The sequence below is a fragment of the Sesamum indicum genome, linkage group LG3 (assembly GCF_026168435.1).
Source record: "Sesamum indicum cultivar Baizhima isolate 11 linkage group LG3, ASM2616843v1, whole genome shotgun sequence".
Lineage (NCBI taxonomy): Eukaryota > Viridiplantae > Streptophyta > Magnoliopsida > Lamiales > Pedaliaceae > Sesamum > Sesamum indicum.
Genome location: NC_142659.1, coordinates 21,908,483 through 21,920,572, shown reverse-complemented (window position 1 = coordinate 21,920,572; position 12,090 = coordinate 21,908,483). Strand labels below are relative to the sequence as shown.

The 12,090-nt window shown below is 35.5% G+C and overlaps 4 non-coding genes across 4 annotated transcripts; 1 reads left to right on the top strand and 3 right to left on the bottom strand.

The window, feature by feature from the left end:
* Window positions 1-5,027: 5,027 nt before the first annotated feature.
* On the bottom strand, window positions 5,028-5,109 carry TRNAS-AGA (transfer RNA serine (anticodon AGA)). The gene has a single exon. It is a non-coding gene; the product is annotated as a tRNA-Ser (tRNA).
* A 1,038-nt stretch (window positions 5,110-6,147) lies between these two features.
* TRNAS-AGA (transfer RNA serine (anticodon AGA)) lies at window positions 6,148-6,229 on the bottom strand. Its single transcript has one exon. It is a non-coding gene; the product is annotated as a tRNA-Ser (tRNA).
* Window positions 6,230-8,557: 2,328 nt separating this feature from the next.
* Window positions 8,558-8,639, top strand: TRNAS-AGA (transfer RNA serine (anticodon AGA)). Its single transcript has one exon. It is a non-coding gene; the product is annotated as a tRNA-Ser (tRNA).
* Window positions 8,640-10,449: 1,810 nt separating this feature from the next.
* TRNAS-AGA (transfer RNA serine (anticodon AGA)) lies at window positions 10,450-10,531 on the bottom strand. Its single transcript has one exon. It is a non-coding gene; the product is annotated as a tRNA-Ser (tRNA).
* Window positions 10,532-12,090: the final 1,559 nt, after the last annotated feature.

Below are 12,090 nucleotides of genomic sequence, written 5' to 3'. Positions count from 1 at the left end.
AGGGTCATCATAGATATATGGATGGAGACAAAATTAGGTGTCATTGCAAAAAATGCAAGACCACTAAGTTTAGAACACCCGACGATATCAGTTATCACTTGTGTATGCGAGGGTTTATAACAGAATATTATAATTGAACTTCTCATGACAAAGATAAGATGTAGAAGTACTTTGATGCTGTGACTATCCCTCCAGTGCTTGAGGAGAAAAACCCAGTTGTCCATGTCGAGGGTAACAATTCACATTGGGATGATGAACAATATACGGATTGGGCACAACAGATGATTTTTTATGCAGTCAAGTCAAGTTATTTTTCTTCTTCTCACGATATTGTGCCTGATGATGGTACAAGGTCCTGCCCTGTTGATGCTGGTCTTTCACATTGTTATGGCCGTGGCCCCTATGATTATGAGTCAGGGTTGACAGACTGTTTTTACAATATAGTGCATGCTGCCGACTAGCCATTGTAGAACCTCAATTGGCAATTGTTGCTGAGTTGGTGGATATCAAGATGGCCAGCTATATTTTTGAGCAATCATATGATCGAATATCCCAGTGGGCAAATAAAATATTGTTCCTGGGTCACACCCTGCCTCTATTACAGCACGAAAAAGTTGATAAAGGATTTGAGTTTACCAGTTGAGAAGATCGATGCGTGTAAGAATGGTTGCATATTTTATTAGAAGGACGACGCCGATTTGGAGTATTGCAAGTGTTGTGGGGACGCTAGGTATGAGCCGACCCAAGGGCCAGACCCACGTTGCAAGAAGTCCCCATATACCGTCCTTAGTTACCTGACACTTACTCCCCGTCTGCAGAGGTTGTTATTCTTCAAGGAAAATTACCGAGCACATGATGTGGCATGCCACACATCAGATGGATGAGGGGTCAATGTGTCATCCATCCGATACCGAGGCTTGGAAGCATTTTGACTGGATGTACCCTAATTTTGTAGAAGAGTTGTGTAATGTTCAGCTAGGCCTTTGCACAGACGATTTTGCGTCTCACGGTCAGTACGGTCGTACTTATTCATGTTGGCATATTATCATTATACCGTACAATCTCCCCCCTTGTATGTGCGTGAGTTTTGAGTACATGTTCCTGAGGATGGTGATCCTTGGCCATTTTAATCCGAAGTGTCTGATTGATGTGCACTTGGAACAATTGATCGAGGAGTTGCTGCAGTTGTAGCATGTGGGTGTTCCAACGTACAACAATGCCACGGACAACACATTCATCATGCTGGCGGCATTGATGTGGATGGTGAACGACCTACCCGCCTATTGGATGGCGTCTGGGTGGAGTACCTACGGTGTTTTGGGTTGCCCGATTTGTATGGATGACACACGGACATTCCATTTGCAGCACGGTAGGAAGGCGTGCTACTTTGACTGGCACAGAGAGTTTCTCCCTGAGCACCGTCCCTACGGTAGGAACAAGAAAGCCGTCGCGAAAAATCTTGTCAAACATAAGATTGCACGTCTGAGGCTGACAGGAGCACCAACTGGTTCCAGAAGCTGAATGTTAGTCTAATATTGTTTAATTTTAAATTAAATTTGTATTTGTTTATCAAATAATTATTTTTGAGCAATTTGGCGTAACACAATTTCAAGTATTAAGTATAGATGCCTAGTCCAGAATGAGAACCGACGCTCAATTCCATGCCCTAGCTAAGGTCGGGAGACGGTAGATTGAAGGACCGCACCCGTATGGACTCGGGAGCCTAAAAGTTCACATGGATTTTCGCCTAGTCTCTAGTGCAATAGACCATTGCTAGACGACCACCCATAGTGATGTGCTTTCTTGATCAAGGGTTGATCAAAAATTATTAATTAAATTGGATTTAATTAATTATAATATTGGACACTAGTCCAAGTCTAGTTGAAAGGTGAACTTAAAGGGTTACATACAAATCATCGAGAAGGGATGGGGAATTAATTGAAAATTAATTCCATAAGTAATTAGATTACTTATGAGAGTGATCCATTGAATGGATAAGCCCAAGGATAAATTAATTGAATTAATTTATATTGGGTTTGCCCTTATTATTTAATAGGAGAAATAACATATTTAGTCCCGTAGGATAAGGTAGTTCTCACTTTCGATTTTTCGCAAGCTGGGTGTTATCATGCCATTTAGAGATGAAATGGGACTAAATGTGTCAATTTCATAAAACTAATGGACTAAAATTGTTGACCCTAAAAGTAAGGGACCGAAAGTGAGAACTACCCTATCCTACGGGACTAAATCTGTCATTTCCCCTTTATTTATCCAACAATAGATACTCCCTTAAGACTCTTTTACTTTGTATGATGAGATTAAGATGAGATAAATAATTTTATAGTTTTAATCATAACTTTATCACAATCAATGACGGACCACCCACATTAAATTGGATTTGGACCAAACAAAGTAAATAAAAAATAAACCTTAATTGACAGAAATATCAAGCCCATCCTTATAAATAAAGGAGGCCTTAATCTTTATAAATTAATCCCATAAAGAAATCTATGAAAATTACATACAGTTTTCTCCATTCAAGAAATGGGGAGATTCAAACTGATGTAGCTATTTATGGAGGTAAGAACTCAATTCTTTTGAGCAAGAATGTTTGATTTCCAATGGTTTTCTCTCATAGTATTTTGGAGTCTTCCTTGATTTCTATCTAGGGATTTTTGAGTTAACTCATTATGATGCTAAAAAATAAAATATTTGTTTCATTTTTTAAGTTCCTGGTATGTTAAATGATTGGCAGCTGAGAGATCCAACGAAAAGAACAAATCCTAGGATTTTTTATTTATTTATTTTTTTTTTGATAAAAGTAAATTTGATTAGGTAAACTAAAAGTATAGAGTGCATAAATCAAATGGCAATCTAAGAATGCCATGGTATCCATCATACTCTATACAAAACAATAGTACTAATACTATAAGGAAGTTCAGCACTAAATATATGTAGTCTAAGCTCACGAAGAATAATTCGAGCAAGGGACAGTGCATCACGATCCAGCTGTTGATATCTCCATCGATTCCGTTCTTGCCAAATGTTATACACAAGGGATGCCAAAAAATTGCGATAAGCAGCATTGATAACATGCTTCCCCTCCATCTTTGTGCAACAATCAATACGTCAATGATCCATCCTCTAGTGGTCCAAGAGAAGCGGACCTCACGTCGCAACAGTCAAACACACTGTTTAGCATAAGAGCAATAAAAGAATAGGTGCTGGTGAGTCTCAATGGTGCCACTGTAGCATAATACACATTCACCATGGAGGTGCGGAAGCCACGACCGATCCATGATGGAGAGCCTCTCATGCAAGGCTAACCATAGATAATAATGTTTTGGAGAATCTTGAAAGGGCCCATAAGTAGTGAAAACCAGCCTACCTTTGGGTCTGAATGCTGAAAAATACCATAGACTGTTTTATTAGCATAAGAACCACCATCAAGGGAAATGGAATCCCGAATGCCGCTAATCGGAGGTAAATGCCGCATGATATCGAGCATGGAAGTATTCCTCATCTGAGGCTAATGCCGCACCCCATCCTGAATGACCACACAAAGTAGATCATCCCCATGCGTGTGAGTAAGTGAGGGGCCGTAAAGGACATGCTGAATAAGAGGCCCCAGGGGATGCCATGGATTGTGCCATAGCGATATCATCTCACCATCGCCAACCATATTATGTATATGCGGATGCAAAGTACTACGTAGTCGAAGTATCCAACCCCAAGCTCCCGACGCAGCGTCCACCATCCATATAGATTTACCATGCATTCACACCGAATTAATCCACGAAACCCAAATAGAGTCAAGGTTCAAACTGACCACCTTCCATATCTGCCGAGTCATAAGTGTCAAGTTAAGTCCAGTAAGGTCCTTAAGTCCTTGGCCACTCTTCTCAATCGGTTGACACACTTGTGTCCTTATGATTTTTTATTCTCTTATTTTGTTTTTCAATAGTTTGTAAAATAACACAGGGTATTTATAATTATATCAAATGTTAAAAAAATTATTATAATTTAAATAAATTAATAAAAATGAATTAACTAAAATATGTATTAATAAATAATGATTAATAAAGTTAATTACTTAAACATGGTAATTTGTGAAAAAAAAAATATAAAGAATGATATTCTAGATAATTCATATTTTCCCCATAGTTCTTTCAGGGATCTTCCCATTAATAAATAATATAAATTTTGAAATTTTTTGGCCTAAGTTATTGCAACCCTTATAGCTATTGGGAAATTTCTGCTTTTAACCTACTTTTTTATTAGAGGGAAAAAAAAACCTTGATGATGTGTAATAATATAGGTATAGCTTGAACAACGTATCATAGAACGCAAGTAAAAATTTATAATCCATCAATAATTGTTATTCGAATAGATAAAATTGACTGTAATTTTATTCGTAATTTCATAATAATTATTGGATTCAGTTGTGCTAAATCTCATCGACAATTAGTATGTATGGTGGTGGTCAGAATCAAAATCATCAAAATATTTCATTCCAATAAAAAGAGTTAAGTTTTAATTTTTCGAGGGTAATGAGATGATGAATGATTAGAGCATGCACCTTGTGAGAGTAAGGTGTGAAATTACGCAAATATGAAAGGTAAATTACAATGGATTTCTCGAAAGTTTGCTATGGTTACAATTATTTTTTCGTTATTTAAAAAATTATAAATATTCTTATGAATTAGCGGTAGTCTAATAAATACTTTTTCGTAATAGTTCATTGTATTGGGTTTTTGTTGGATGTCCATTAATTCTAGCTAGAGGGTGTCTATAATTTTTCAAATAATGAGGAAAATTTGTAATTATGACAAATTTTATGACTGTCGCGAGAGGTTTTTATTAGACGATTGTTAATTCTATGGAAGTGTATGTGTTGAGCGATTATTAATTTTTAAGAAGTATTTATAATTTTTTAAGTAATAAATAAATATTTAATAATAGTAAATATTAAAGAGCCTGTTGTACCTTATCCAAAATAAAAGAAAAAGTTGGGGTATGCAGAAAAGCGTGGACGGCAGGATTCGAACCTGCGCGGGCAGAGCCCACATGATTTCTAGTCATGCCCGATAACCACTCCGGCACGTCCACTCGATGAGGCCTACTGTATATAGACTTTACATACATCTAAATGCAAGAATAAAAATTTACGCAATTTAGAAAATTGTCCTATGTCTACAATTATTGAAAACTTAATGTGTACTGTGGATAATTTTATATATTGATCCAAGATGAGGTTTTCAGCGAATCGAAGCTGATCTGGCGATAGCTAAGCTATGATTGACAATGACCTGGTGTGATGATCTAGGTGAGTAACTCGAACTGAATAATGGTGAATTTAAGTTCATGTTTTTCATGTGCAGGAGGTTTCTTCCATTATCTTGATATTGTTCTTGTCCTATCTCTTTGTTCGTTTCTAATCTCTAGCTTTAGATCAGGTCTGCATTTTCAATATCGTGATTGTGTCTTTCCACATACGCCGTCAAGTTGAAATTGCTCAAGTAATAATTTATGCCCGAGCTCGACTCGTTGCCGCTCCTAGTAAGAACTCAATTCTTTTGAGCAAGACTGTCTGATTTCCAATGGTTTTTTTCTCATAGTTTTTCTAGAGTCTTCCTTGATTTCTGTGTAGGAATTTTTCAGTTAACTCATCATTGATGCTAAAATAGTAAAATATTTGCTTCAATTTTTAAGTTCCAAATATGTTTAATGATTGGCAGCTGAGAGATCCACCGAAAAGAACAAACCTTGTGATTTTTCATTCTCTTGTTTTGTTTTTCAGTAGTTTGTAAAATAGCATAACATATTTATAATTATGTCAAATTTTTAAAAAAATATTATTATAATTTAAATAAATTAATAAAAATAAATTAACTAGCTAGAGGGTGTCTATAATTTTTCAAATGATGAGGAAAATTTGTAATTATGACAAACCTTATGGCTGTCACAAGTGGTATTTATTAAACGATCGTTAATTCTATGTAAAGGTATTTGTTGGACGATCGTTAATTTTTAAGAGGTATTTATAATTTTTTAAATAAAAAATAGATATTTATAATTGTAATAAATATTAAAGAGCCTGTTGTACGTTATTTAAAAAAAAATTAAAAGTTGGGGTCAACAGAAAAGCGTGAACGGCAGGATTCGAACCTGCGCGGGCAGAGCCCACATGATTTCTAGTCATGCCCGATAACCACTCCGGCACGTCCACTCGATGTGGCCTATTGTATATTATTACTTATAAATCATGTACAATTATGTTCAGAAGAATGAATCATACGCAACTTAAGATGGGGAAAAAAATCATCAAGTGACTATGGTTTTGAGAATCTTCAAAACCTTTGTTAGGAATTTTCACATTTGACAAATTATAAATGCATGCATAACAACAAAATAAATGCAAGAACGAAAGTTTAGGTGATTTACAAAATTGTCCTATGTCTACAATTTTTCAAAACTTAATGTGTATTGTGGATAATTTTTTATATTTGATCCAAGTCAAGATTTTCAGTGAATCAAAGCTGATCTGGCGATAGCTAAGCTATGATTTGGCAATGATCTGGCGTGATTGTCTAGGTGAGTATTTTGAACTGAATAATAGTGGTTGGCTTGTTCACAAATGTTAGGTTAGCTGAGGTGACTCTTAACTTAAACTCTCTGAAGTTTAAGTCCGTTTAGAATTCTAGGTTATAAAGATCACACAATGCGATCTCGATGCAATCTGCAACCTGATAGTAATAAATATATACATGTAAAATAAACCTTTTATGTATTTATAGAGGTTTATGTGTAAGAGCCTATTCGGAAATCTACCAAAAAAGACGCAGACTCTTGGAGTGCTGGGGTATTTTCTTGTTTCTCAAGGACAATGTCGGCCAATCACCACCTCACCCTATTGCACCATAGGAGGAATGAATCGCAGCATTCGATGAGTAGAATTCTGAAAACCCTCAATAATACACTCCACTACATTTGTCAGAGGAGCATCAATTGTCATCAGGGCATTGCTGATAAAGCCGTCGATTATGGGGCATCAACCTTCGACAAAATCTCATTTAAGGTTTTAAGAGAAGGAGAAACCTTAGTAGGAATAGTTTTCGGAGGCCCAACTGGCACTAGGTTCATCATCAATACTACAATCGGTGCTGGACATCGATGGGATAAGGGGAAGAGAACTAGCTGTTGTTGAAGATGGAAAGCGAGAAATATTATGTCTAGCTTCCATAGGAACCATCAAAGGCAGATAAAAGGGTGTAAGTTCATGCTCAGATACCGGCCGCAATCAGCAGCCTTGCAATGCCGCCCCAAACTTATAGTCCAACTTCAGTCTTAATTCTTGCAACGCTTGCACCACTGCATCGATGACCCAATTCGACAACTGCAAGAATTCCCCCATGTTGAAATGCGCCGGAAGATTATTTGGCAAGGCCTCATTTTTCTATTTCTCAAAATTTTTCCTCAATAGGTTTCGAGTTCTCTTAGGGATTTTTCCGAGTAACTCTTGCACTCTTACCATCTACACTAGGTAAGGCTCCCATTCTCCTAATCTAATTTTTATGTCTATACTCACGTCAACTAGAAGTGTTGACCAGAGGGCAGTGGAGAAAGTCATGGTGGATTTAGAACGCTCCTCTGTGGGCGAGAATCCTATTGCCTTTGATTCCATCTCCCACCTCGAAGATCAGAGCAATGAGGAAACAAATAGTAGAGAGGAGAAAGGAAAGAAGAAAGTAGAGGATAGCTTAGTGGTGACCAGGGGACAGAAATGGGTCAATAGGAACAAAATCCCCACATTTAAAATATCACGTGAAATTCACATGTATTTTTCCGGCGAGAATAATGAATTTGATCCGAAGAAATGACTAAAAGTATGAAAACAAAAAAGATATAGGAACAAAATACCAAACTTTCCTAGTCCTCTTCGGGCCTCCTTCTTTGTTTTGTTTTGGATTATTGTATATGAGTTGTAAATTGGACCAACTACTTTTAGTCATATCATATATAGTTCTATTTATTTTTTTTGGAATATATATCTAAAATATAGAGATGTTATTCATTTTTTACCTAAAAAAAAGTCTACTTACTTAAATTAAATAGTTAATAACTTCATTTGAAAATGAAAAATTAAGAACAACTTTTATGTATTAAATACTCTTGTGTATTTATTATTCTCACTTATTGTTTAACCTTTAGTCTTAAAATGTAAATTACATTAGTTACTATACTTTAAATATCTTTTTTTTTCTAATTAAGAAGGGTTTGAAGTTTAAGACAAGGTGCAAAATATTAAAAAGTCTTTGTGCATCATATAAGCTTAATTACACTTAAATTTTATTTAAAAATATAAAATTACATTTTATCCCAAAGAAATTCAGAAACTAAACTTACACCTACTCCAAACAGTTACTGTTTCCACCTACCTTTCATTAGGGTTTAGATGAAAACTTCACTTTTTAATTCGGTGTTTACAAAAATTTTGATAATTTGGTAGGCCATGCATTTCTACGTGGTGAAACTAAAGTGCAATGCCCTCCATCCAGTGGACGTGCCGGAGTGGTTATCGGGCATGACTAGAAATCATGTGGGCTCTGCCCGCGCAGGTTCGAATCCTGCCGTTCACGACTTTTGTTAACAACACCTCTATTTCCTATTAATTGCATTAACAATAATAATATGTTACAATTCTTTATAAATTTGTGATACCAAGGGCGGCCGGAGCCCTACATACCCCGCAACGGAGAAGGTTTGGAAGGGCGTCTAGATGCAATTTTAGATAGTTGTTTAAGGGAAGATTTTATGTTGAAAAAGTAAAACACATTTTTTCTCAACCAAAGCATCGTGTCACTGCCTTTCTTTGTGCAAATGTTAACAGTTGACTATGACTGCAAAATAAATTTTATTACCTTTTATTAGTGTCTCATTCCATGTGAAGGACCATGAGAAGATTAGGAATCAATCCATAATTACATTGCCGAAACTCTCAAATTTTATAGAAGTATAAAATGTGTTTCTCAGAACAAAAGTTCACTCTCTCTACGCGCCGAATAGAAAAGGGCGATGACCTTTAAATAGTTTAAAGAATTTGGTAGCTATAAAAAATTTAAGTGGCATAATTAAAATTAATAATATTATAATAAATTTAACAATAAATGCAACATAAATATATAAAATATAACAAACAAATACTTATTAATCTCATAAAATCACAATTATAATAATGGGCCATAAACCTCAAATTGAATATCAAATTAAACTGACACCTTAAGTTGAAATAATGTGTTGGAAATTATTTGACAACTTATAAAATTTTAAAGCTTATTTCCAACAATCCTCCGTAAGGTTTAAAAGTTTTGAAATTAAAATATGAAATGAAGTATGTAGCAACTTATACAGTGGAATCGGTACATGTGTCTTTCGAGTTTGACCATGCACTTAGTGTTGCAATATTCATTTAAATGAACAATAATGAATTAGGTCTTGAATCTTATATCTTGCGCTAAATTTCAATTACCACACACATGATATTGACTTTAGGGCATAACTTATAGTGGATGGGCGCATTATTGACCATACGCTCTAATCTTAATTCTCGTGAGTTTGCAAGGTCTAGACCAAACCAATAGTTACGGCCCATGACAACTCTCACTTAGGTAAACTTCAAACTATGTGTGGCCCATACAATGTTAAAATCCAGCATTTGGTCTCATTACAGGCCAAAGTCCATCCTAAATCATATTTTCATAACACTTCACTCTAAGGATGAGAATGAGATATTCTTATATATATATATATATATATATATAATATTCTCTCCTCAAATAATATGTTATACATGAATTACGCATTGCGGGTTGTTTCTATCCGTTGAACTTTTTTCATGAGATTTTCAATCATAAAAGTTGGATTACTCCCAAAGGTGACTCTCTTATGGGTTTGACCCATTCCCCTTGATGATAATTTAGCCTTTACGCTAGTCCCTTGAAACAATTTTTCATCTCGTGGAATAAGTATCATATGCTTCTTTTTTTTTTTTTTTTATTTTCCACCATTTTTATCTCTTATTTCTTCAAACATCATGCACATGATCGTCATATCAAAAGAAAACTCCACAAAAAAAGTAATCGACTTATAATTATTCTTTCTTGCTTTATTGCATAATTTTGCATTTATAACTCAATAAAATAATTTCTCAATAAAGTTTTCCAAATGAATGAATGCAATTTAACCCCTCCTTATTTTGATGCATAACGCATGCACTTTTAATAAATCAAAATATTTATATTATTTTTAAATTTCATGATTGTTTTGATGCATAACCCAATTACACCCTAAAGTGAAGGTCTAATAATCAACATTAAATATCCCAAATATTTTAAATTTAGGCTGAAAAATTACCAAAATGAGTGCAATCCACCAGGTGCTGACAACAGGCGTGGACGGCAGGATTCGAACCTGCGCGGGCAAAGCCCACATGATTTCTAGTCATGCCCGATAACCACTCCGGCACGTCCACCATTTGAAATGTGATGCATATCAGCTTTAAATGCCGCTAAAATATGATACCTAAAAAAAAAGGATAGGTTGATCTCATTTATCAATCTCGACCTATTCTTTTTAATTTAGGTATGGGAGGCCTTTGTTGGGGGCTATCCAGCTACTGCTTTTACCTATGCTTTTTAATTTAGGCATTAGAGGCCTTCGTTGGGGGCTACCCAACTAGTTTTACGTTTGCTTTGTTCTCAGGTTCCACTAACAGGAAGCTCGAAAGAAGGATCTAGCGACCCGACCTCGGGACCAGCCTCAGCAACCCGATCCGAATTTTGTGCGACCTACATCAGTTACAAATTAAACAACTTTCTGTAAAGCCGTTACAAAAAGTTTATAACACCTTGTTTACCCGCGGTAAGCCTTTCCGTTACAAAAGTCGTTACAAATTAATAAAAAAGTCATTCCAATAAAATAATTTTTTTGTAGTGACTATTTCAAAAAATGAGCACTATACAATTTCAATGACTAATCCTAAATATATCACAAATACAAATAAATACAATTCCAAAATTCAGTCATGAGTATAACAAACACCATTCCAAAAATAACCCAAATTAAATTATATAACCGTTCCAAATTTTATCCAATACATTCCAATAAAAAAAAAATCATATTCGAATACACTATTAGGAACGATCACCATCAATGTGTTACAATAACCGTTCTTGTTGAGAACGGTCCTTCACCAACCGTTTCTAAATTTTAGGAACGCAATATATAACGATAAATCGTAAACCGTTCCAAATTTCGATTCAAAATAATTTCTTGAATATCTAACCGGTTCAAATTCCAAAAAAATCATTTCTAAACCGTCCCAAATCTCGTATTTTTTTGTAGTGTAAGATATTTTCACATTTTATAAGCTTAACATCTAATTTTATCGAAATTTTTGGAAACTTAATTTTAAAATAAAATCCCACATCTTATAAAATCTTATAGCATCTTATATAATGTAAAAGCTTAAAAAATTTAGCCAAACACACCCACTAGTATGAAAAGACATTAATTTGAGAATTTCCTCTGTCGCTTATGAATAGAAAACAAGGTCTTGAAAGCCTAGAATTAAAAGAACAAAGATAAAATATACATGGATCGGGTACAAGCCAAAACCGGATTTCTGGAATCTACAAAGTAATGAAATTGATCTCATGCAATACATGCAAAAACTGGAACTATGATAAGCAGGTTTCTTGAGAGCAGCAGCAGCATTTTTGCACTATCTGACGTCTCAGGGATGCTCAGCTTCGCGGGAGGACTGCTGCCGCTGAGGCTTGAATTGTCATTCCCATCAGCCATGGAAGAATTCTGGCCCTCAGAATTGACAAGGATTTCATTCACTTTTGGAGGCAAAGGCACAAACTGGTCGTCCCTTGGCAGATTTGGCGGCATTTGCACCGGCATCGTCGGACTAGACGGCGGAGGCGGCTGTGGCCGCGGCTGCGGCAGTGCAGCAACTGGTGGTGCAAACACAAGAGGGTCTGGATCTAAAACTTAACCCGAATAATTCCACGTCAGGTTCCAAGT